This window comes from Arachis hypogaea, chromosome 19 (assembly GCF_003086295.3).
Source record: "Arachis hypogaea cultivar Tifrunner chromosome 19, arahy.Tifrunner.gnm2.J5K5, whole genome shotgun sequence".
Taxonomy (NCBI): Eukaryota; Viridiplantae; Streptophyta; class Magnoliopsida; order Fabales; family Fabaceae; genus Arachis; species Arachis hypogaea.
This window is the reverse complement of record NC_092054.1, coordinates 31,606,809-31,614,404: the sequence shown is the minus strand read 5'-3', so window position 1 is coordinate 31,614,404 and position 7,596 is coordinate 31,606,809. Positions and strand designations below refer to the sequence as shown.

Below are 7,596 nucleotides of genomic sequence, written 5' to 3'. Positions count from 1 at the left end.
GGTTTTCAGGATCATAAGCTTCTTCTTCAGAAGATGCCTTTTGAGTACTGTTGGATGCAGCTTGCATTCCATGCAGACTCTGAGAGATCATATTGACTTGCTGAGTCAATATTTTATTCTGAGCCAATATGGCATTCAGAGTATCAACTTCAAGAACTCCCTTCTTCATAGGCGTCCCATTACTCACAGGATTTCTTTCAGAAGTGTACATGAACTGGTTATTAGCAACCATGTCAATGAGTTCTTGAGCTTCTGCAGGCGTTTTCTTTAGGTGAATGGATCCACCTACAGAAGTGTCAAGTGACATCTTTGATAGCTCAGATAAACCATCATAGAATATATCCAGGATTCTGAAAGCATGTCAGAAGGATATTTTTTGGTCAACTGTTTGTATCTTTCCCAAGCTTCATAGAGGGATTCACCTTCTTTCTGTCTGAAGGTTTGAACATCAGCTCTAAGCTTGCTCAGCTTTTGAGGAGGAAAGTACTTAGCTAAGAAAGCCGTGACCAGCTTATCCCAAGAGTTCAGGCTGTCTTTGGGTTGAGAATCCAACCATAATCTAGCTCTGTCTCTTACAGCAAAAGGGAAAAGCATGAGCCTGTAGACTTCAGGATCTACTCCATTAGTCTTAACAGTATCACATATCTGCAAGAATTCAGTTAAGAACTGAAAAGGATCTTCAGATGGAAGTCCATGAAACTTGCAGTTCTGCTGCATCAGAGAAACTAATTGAGGTTTCAGCTCAAAGTTGTTTGCTCCAATGGCAGGAATGGAGATGCTTCTTCCATGTAAATTGGAATTAGGTGCAGTAAAGTCACCAAGCATCTTCCTTACATTATTATTATTTTCGGCTGCCATCTCCTCTTCCTGTTTGAAAATTTCTGAAAAGTTATCTCTGGATTGTTGTAATTTAGCTTCTCTTAATTTTCTCTTCAGAGTCCTTTCAGGTTCTAGATCTGCTTCCACAAGAATGTTCTTATCCTTGCTCCTGCTCATATGACAAAGAAGAAGGCACAAAAAAATAATAGTAATAATAGAGATCCTTTATACCACAGTATAGGGATCCCTGTGTGAGTAGAAGAAGAGGGGGAGACAAAGAATGTAATATAATGGAAGAAACACAACTGTGAGGAGGCTAGATATGTGAGATGAGATGTTAGGATATGAATGAATAAATAGAATGAGATGGGAGAGGGAGAATTTTCGAAAATATTTTTGAAAAAGAGTTAGTGATTTTTGAAAATTGTTTTTGAAAAATGTTTGTAATTTTCGAATTTTTTTTTTTTTTGAAATCAAAAATAATAAATAAAATTAATTAGTTAATAAAAAAGAAATTTTTGAAAAAGAGGGAAGATATTTTCGAAAATTAGAGAGAGAGAGTTAGTTAGGTAGTTTTGAAAAAGTTAAGAAACAAACAAAAAGTTAGTTAGTTAGTTGAAACAAATTTTGAAAAGATAAGAAGTTAGGAAGTTAGAAAAGATATTTTGAAAAAGATAAGATGAGAAGATACTTTTGAAAAGATATGATTGAAGTTAGTTTTGAAAAAGATTTGATTTTTAAAATCTCAATTAATGACTTGATTCATAAGAAATCACAAGATATGATTCTAGAACTTAAAGTTTGAATCTTTCTTAACAAGCAAGTAACAAACTTCAAATTTTTGAATCAAAACATTAATTGATTGTGTTATTTTCAAAAATTTGATATAAAAATAAGAAAAAGATTTTTGAAAAATATTTTTGGAATTTTCGAAAATAACTAAGAATTTTGAAAAAGATTTGATTTTTGAAAAAGATTTTGAAAAAGATAAGATTTTCAAATTGAAAATTTGATTTGACTCATGAGAAACAATTTGATTTTAAAAATTTTTGAAAAATTCAATCCAAATTTTCGAATTTGATGAGAGAAAAAGGGAAAGATATTTTTTTTATTTTTGAATTTTTATGATGCAAGAGAAAAACACTAAAAAGATGCAATGCATGAAATTTTTAGATCAAAACAATGAATGCATGCAAGAATGCTATGAATGTCAAGATGAACACCAAGAACACTATGAAGAACATGATGAACATCAAGAACATATTTTTGAAAAATTTTTAATGCAAAGAAAACATGCAAGACACCAAACTTAGAATTCTTTAATGCTTAGACACTAAGAATTCAAGAATGCATATGATAAACATGAAAAGACACAAAACAAAAAATCATCAAGATCAAACAAGAAGACTTACCAAGAACAACTTGAAGATCATGAAGAACACTATGAATGCATGATATTTTCGAAAAAATGCAGGATGCATATGCAAGTGAAACCAAACTTATGATATGACTCAAGACTCAAACAAGAAACACAAAATATTTTTTTTGATTTTAATGATTTTCTAATTTTTTTTGGTATTTTTCAAAAATTAATTGAAAAAGAAAAATAAGGATTCCAAAATTTTTAATATGAATTCCAGGAATCTTGCCATGTTAATCTAAAGCTTCAGTCCAGGAATTAGACATGGCTCACTAGCCAGCCAAGCTTTCAATGAAAGCTCCAGTCCAAAACACTAGACATGGCCAATGGCCAGCCAAGCTTTAGCATGTAACACGAGAGTATATTGCTCTTGATAACAAATTGCAAGCCTCAGTCCAAATACATTTAGACATGGCTTTACAGCCAGCCAGGCTTTACATGCTTCATGAAACACTAGAATTCATTCTTAAAAATCTTGATTAAAATTTTTGAAAACATTTTTATTTTTATATTTTTTTTTTCGAAAACAGATGAGAAAATTTTGAAAATATTTTTGAAAAATTTTTTTTTTGAAAAGAAAACGAAAAGAAAATTACCTAATCTGAACAACAAGATGAGCCGTCAGTTGTCCAAACTCGAACAATCCCCGGCAACGGCGCCAAAAGCTTGGTGCACGAAATTGTGATATCCAGGTTCAAACAATACCTGGCACGTGAGCTACTTGGTACGCGTAATCATGATTACACATTCATAATTTGTCACAATTTCGATACAACTAACCAGCAAGTGCACTGGGTCGTCCAAGTAATACCTTACGTGAGTAAGGGTCGAATCCCACGGAGATTGTTGGTATGAAGCAAGCTATGGTCACCTTGTAAATCTCAGTCAGGCAGATATAAAGTAATAATGGTGTTTTCAAATATGATATAATAAAATAGGGATAGAGATACTTATGTAATTCATTGGTAGGAATTTCAGATAAGCGAATGGAGATGCTTTTCGTTCCTCTGAACCTCTGCTTTCCTGCTATCTTCATCCAATCGGTCTTACTTCTTTCCATGGCTGGCTTTATGTGATACATCACCACTGTCAATGGCTACTTTCGGTCATCTCTCGGGAAAATGATCCAATGCCCTGTCACGGCACGGCTAATCATCTGGAGGCATCACCCTTGTCAATGGCTTCATCTTATCCTCTCAGTGAATAATATGCTCACGCACCCTGTCACGGCACGGCTATTCATCTGTCGGTTCTCGATCATGCTGGATAGGATTTACTATCCTTTTGCGTCTGTCACTAACGCCCTGCAATCGCGAGTTAGGAGCTCGTCACAGTCATTCAATCATTGAATCCTACTCGGAATACCACAGACAAGGTTTAGACCTTCCGGATTCTCTTGAATGCCGCCATCATTCTAGCTTACACCACGAAGATTCTGGTTGGGAGATCTAAGAGATATTCATTCTAGCTTATTTCATGTAGAACGGAAGTGTTTGTCAGGCACGCGTTCATAGGGGAGAATGGTGATGAGCGTCACACATAATCATCACCTTCATCATGTTCTTGGGTGCAAATAGATATCTTAGAAGCGAAATAAGATGAATTGAATAGAAAACAGTAGTACTTGCATTAATCTTTGAGGAACAGCAGAGCTCCACACCTTAATCTATGGAGTGTAGAAACTCTACCGTTAAAAATACATAAGTGAAAGGTCCAGGCATGGCCGTGTGGTCAGCCCCCATGGTCTAAGAACAATGCGTTCAAAGATGATCCTAAGATCCTAAGATGATCCAAAGATCCAGGATGCCAAATACAATAGTAAAAGGTCCTATTTATAATAAACTAGCTACTAGGGTTTACATGAGTAAGTAATTGATGCATAAATCTACTTCCGGAGCCCACTTGGTGTGTGCTTGGGCTGGGCTTTGATTGTTAAACGTGTAGAGGTCCTCCTTGGAGTTGAACGCCAGCTTTTGTGCCAGTTTGGGCGTTCAACTCTGGTTTTGGCTCCTTTTTTGGCGCTGGACGCCAGATTTGGGTAGAAATCTGGCGTTGAACGCCAGTTTACGTCATCTATTCTTGGCCAAAGTATGGACTATTATATATTTCTGGAAAGCCCTGGATGTCTACTTTTCAACGCAATTAGAAGCGCGCCATTTCGAGTTTTGTAGCTCCAGAAAATCCATTTTGAGTGCAGGGAGGTCAGAATCCAACAGCATCAGCAGTCCTTTTTCAACCTCTGAATCTGATTTCTGCTCAAGTCCCTCAATTTCAGCCAGAAAATACCTGAAATCATAGAAAAACACACAAACTCATAGTAAAGTCCAGAAATGTGAATTTAACATAAAAACTAATGAAAACATCCCTAAAAGTGACTAGATCCTACTAAAAGCATACTAAAAACAATGCCAAAAAGCGTATAAATTATCCGCTCATCAGTCTTCCACGCATTTCTGAGTTGCTGGCGCTAAACGTCCAGGTCTGCGTTTAGTGCCAGCTTGGCAGCTTCCAAACTCTTTTCTTTTCTTGCATGCGAACTCTGCCAAACTGATCTGAAATTCACCTGAAATAATCAAAATACTAAAGCGACTCAAAGCAGCATATGAAAAAGTTTAAAACACTAGAATTAAATTAATACTCAATTAATTTGTATCTAAGGTAAATATAAACTATAAAGAAGATGCTCACGCATTAGCTACCCATACGATGGTCATATATCTTCCTGATGAAGACATCATACTCCTTGTCCCATATAAAGTTCAGCCGTACAAAAAAACTTTAAAATTAGTTAATCAAAATATTTCATATTAGACAAAATAGAAGATATAAACTAGCTAAAAAGGTTTGACTATATTAAGTTTTTACCGCCCACTTCTAAAACCATCGCTTTCTGGTCTCAGAGGGGATCTTCTTGTAGCTTGGTCATAGATGGTCGTACATCATCTTGCTGACGTTGATCATCTCCGGAATACATGTATTGTTGTTTGGCGCAAACCTATCAACAATTCACAAAAAAACTATATGGTAATATAAATTAAATCTTTAGAAGCAAATAACCATAATATATAGAGATTTTTTTGGAAATTTTGCAGAGTTTCATCTATAACTGGAATGCGCCACAAACTCTATCCATCAAAAATTAACTTAAACAATATCAATTGTCAACAATCAATGAACAACCGACAATAATCAAGAAGCATCATCCATAAATCTGCTAAACTAGAATCAATAATCAGGATATATCAAACACTTTCAGCAATCTAAACCAACAATCCTAAATCCACTAAAACTAAAATTAATTATCAAGAATCACTAATCACGATATATCAAACACTTTCAGCAGTTCAAACCTAGAATCCTAAATCCACTAAAACTAGAGTCAATAATCAAGAATCACTAATCATGAGTTATCAAACAATTTCAGCATATAAAAGACTTAAAGTAGATCGTCATCCGTACGATGGGAGATGGTGGAGGGGCATCAGCTGACTAGCTTCTGTGGGAGGATTCCAACGCAGTGGTGTCCGTCGCTCGAGGCAGTGTCATCGAGACAATGGGCTGCTGAGCGGATGAAGGCGGCGTCATTGCCGTAGACACAGGGACGTAGTTGGGGTTAGGGACCATGAGAGGATCTAGAATTCCCAGGAGTACCGGTATAAACTCCCTTCTACCACGACCACAACTACAACCATTAGGCTGATCCGCAACACTTCTACCTGTCGTCATATCTACAAAGAGCATACATATTAAAAATGTACTAAACATATTTACAACCTCTTTCAAAATGCTTAATCAAAATAAACTATGTTAAACTTAGTTAAAAAAATACATTTTCTATTGAAATCAAATAAAGCAAAAGAGCTAAGTGCATATTCCAACTTCACATTTTCTATTGAAGTGCATATTTCAACATATATAATTTTGTCTATATACAAATAAAAACTCATCCATAAGTCATTTAAAATGATCTCATTTTTATTTTTCTTTAATTTACTGTCATTTTCACTCTAACATATTGAAAATCAATGTGACTTATTATTGGAGTCTTTAATCAAAACCAAACAAAGAGAATAAATCAACAATAATCAACACAAATTAATAATAATCAAAAATTCAGAACAACAAATCAACCTTATAAATTATAATAACTAGTTCATAACAAATTAACAATAATCAAAAAATGTTTTAGAATTGGAACAAATCAAAACTAAATAAGGAACACAAATAAGAACATGTTCAATTTAAAATTGAAGCTAAACAAGCTCAGTATCCTAAGTTCAAAATCGTAGAAAACCCTAAGTTCAAAAAAAATTTTGTACCCTATGTTCAGAACTAAATAAGGAACAGAAATAAGAACATGTTCTAATTAAAAATTGAAACTAAACAAATTTAGTACCCTAAGTTCAAAATTTTAGAAAACACTAAGTTTAAAACAAGTTCAGTACCCTAAGTTCAAAACTAAATAAGGAACACAAATCAGAACATGTTCTAATTAAAATTAAAACTAAACAAGTTCAGTACCCTAAGTTCAGATTTTTAGAAAATCCTAAGTTCAAAACAAGTTCAGTAACCTAAGCTTAAAACTAAATAATCAACAATAATCCGAAGTTTCAAAACAGCAAATAAACCTTATAAATTATACCAACAAATCAGAATTTCAAAAAATCCTAAGTTCATAAGGATTACCTGAAGAAGAGCACCCCAGAGCTGAGAAGAAGAAGCAGCATAGACGGCAGCGGCATAGACGACAGCAGAAACAACAGCATTGGCGGCGGCAGCAGCAGCAGCGGTAGCAGCTCATTTAGAACCCGACAACTACAATGGTGACGGTGAAAATGATGAGGAGTGGCTCCTGGAAAGGAGGGGGCTGCCAGGAAATCAGAGGGGTTGAGAAAGAATGGGAGGCGAGAGGGTTAGAGAGAGAGAGAGAGAGAGAGAGAGAGAGAGAGAGAGAGACAAATTTGAATGAGGGGGAAGAGGGCTCGCGCTTCAAATTTACACCATAGTTACTATCGGCTTTACCGTCAGAAAAATCCGATGGTAACGTATTGCGGGTTGCCAAAACGAAGCGTTTCATTAAGTGGATTTGCCGTCGATTTTTCCACCGATAAATCCGATCTTAGAGGACGCGCCAATTTTTTTGTTTCCCCTCCAATTATTGCCAGCGGCTTTACCATCAGATTCATAAATCCGCCAGAAATAATTTGACATGACAAATTTGATGCCTAACCTGTCGGTAAATCTGTCGGTAAAGCTGACGCTACTCTACGACACTAAATTCGACGGTAAAGCCGATGATACTCACGTTTTTCTTGTAGTCAAAAAGATTAAAACAAGAAAAGACTAAAAATACTTAC

At 35.3% G+C, this 7,596-nt stretch overlaps 1 non-coding gene across 1 annotated transcript; it reads left to right on the top strand.

Moving 5' to 3' along the window:
* Window positions 1-354: 354 nt before the first annotated feature.
* On the top strand, window positions 355-462 carry LOC112780958 (small nucleolar RNA R71). Its single transcript, XR_003191761.1, has one exon. It is a non-coding gene; the product is annotated as a small nucleolar RNA R71 (small nucleolar RNA).
* Window positions 463-7,596: the final 7,134 nt, after the last annotated feature.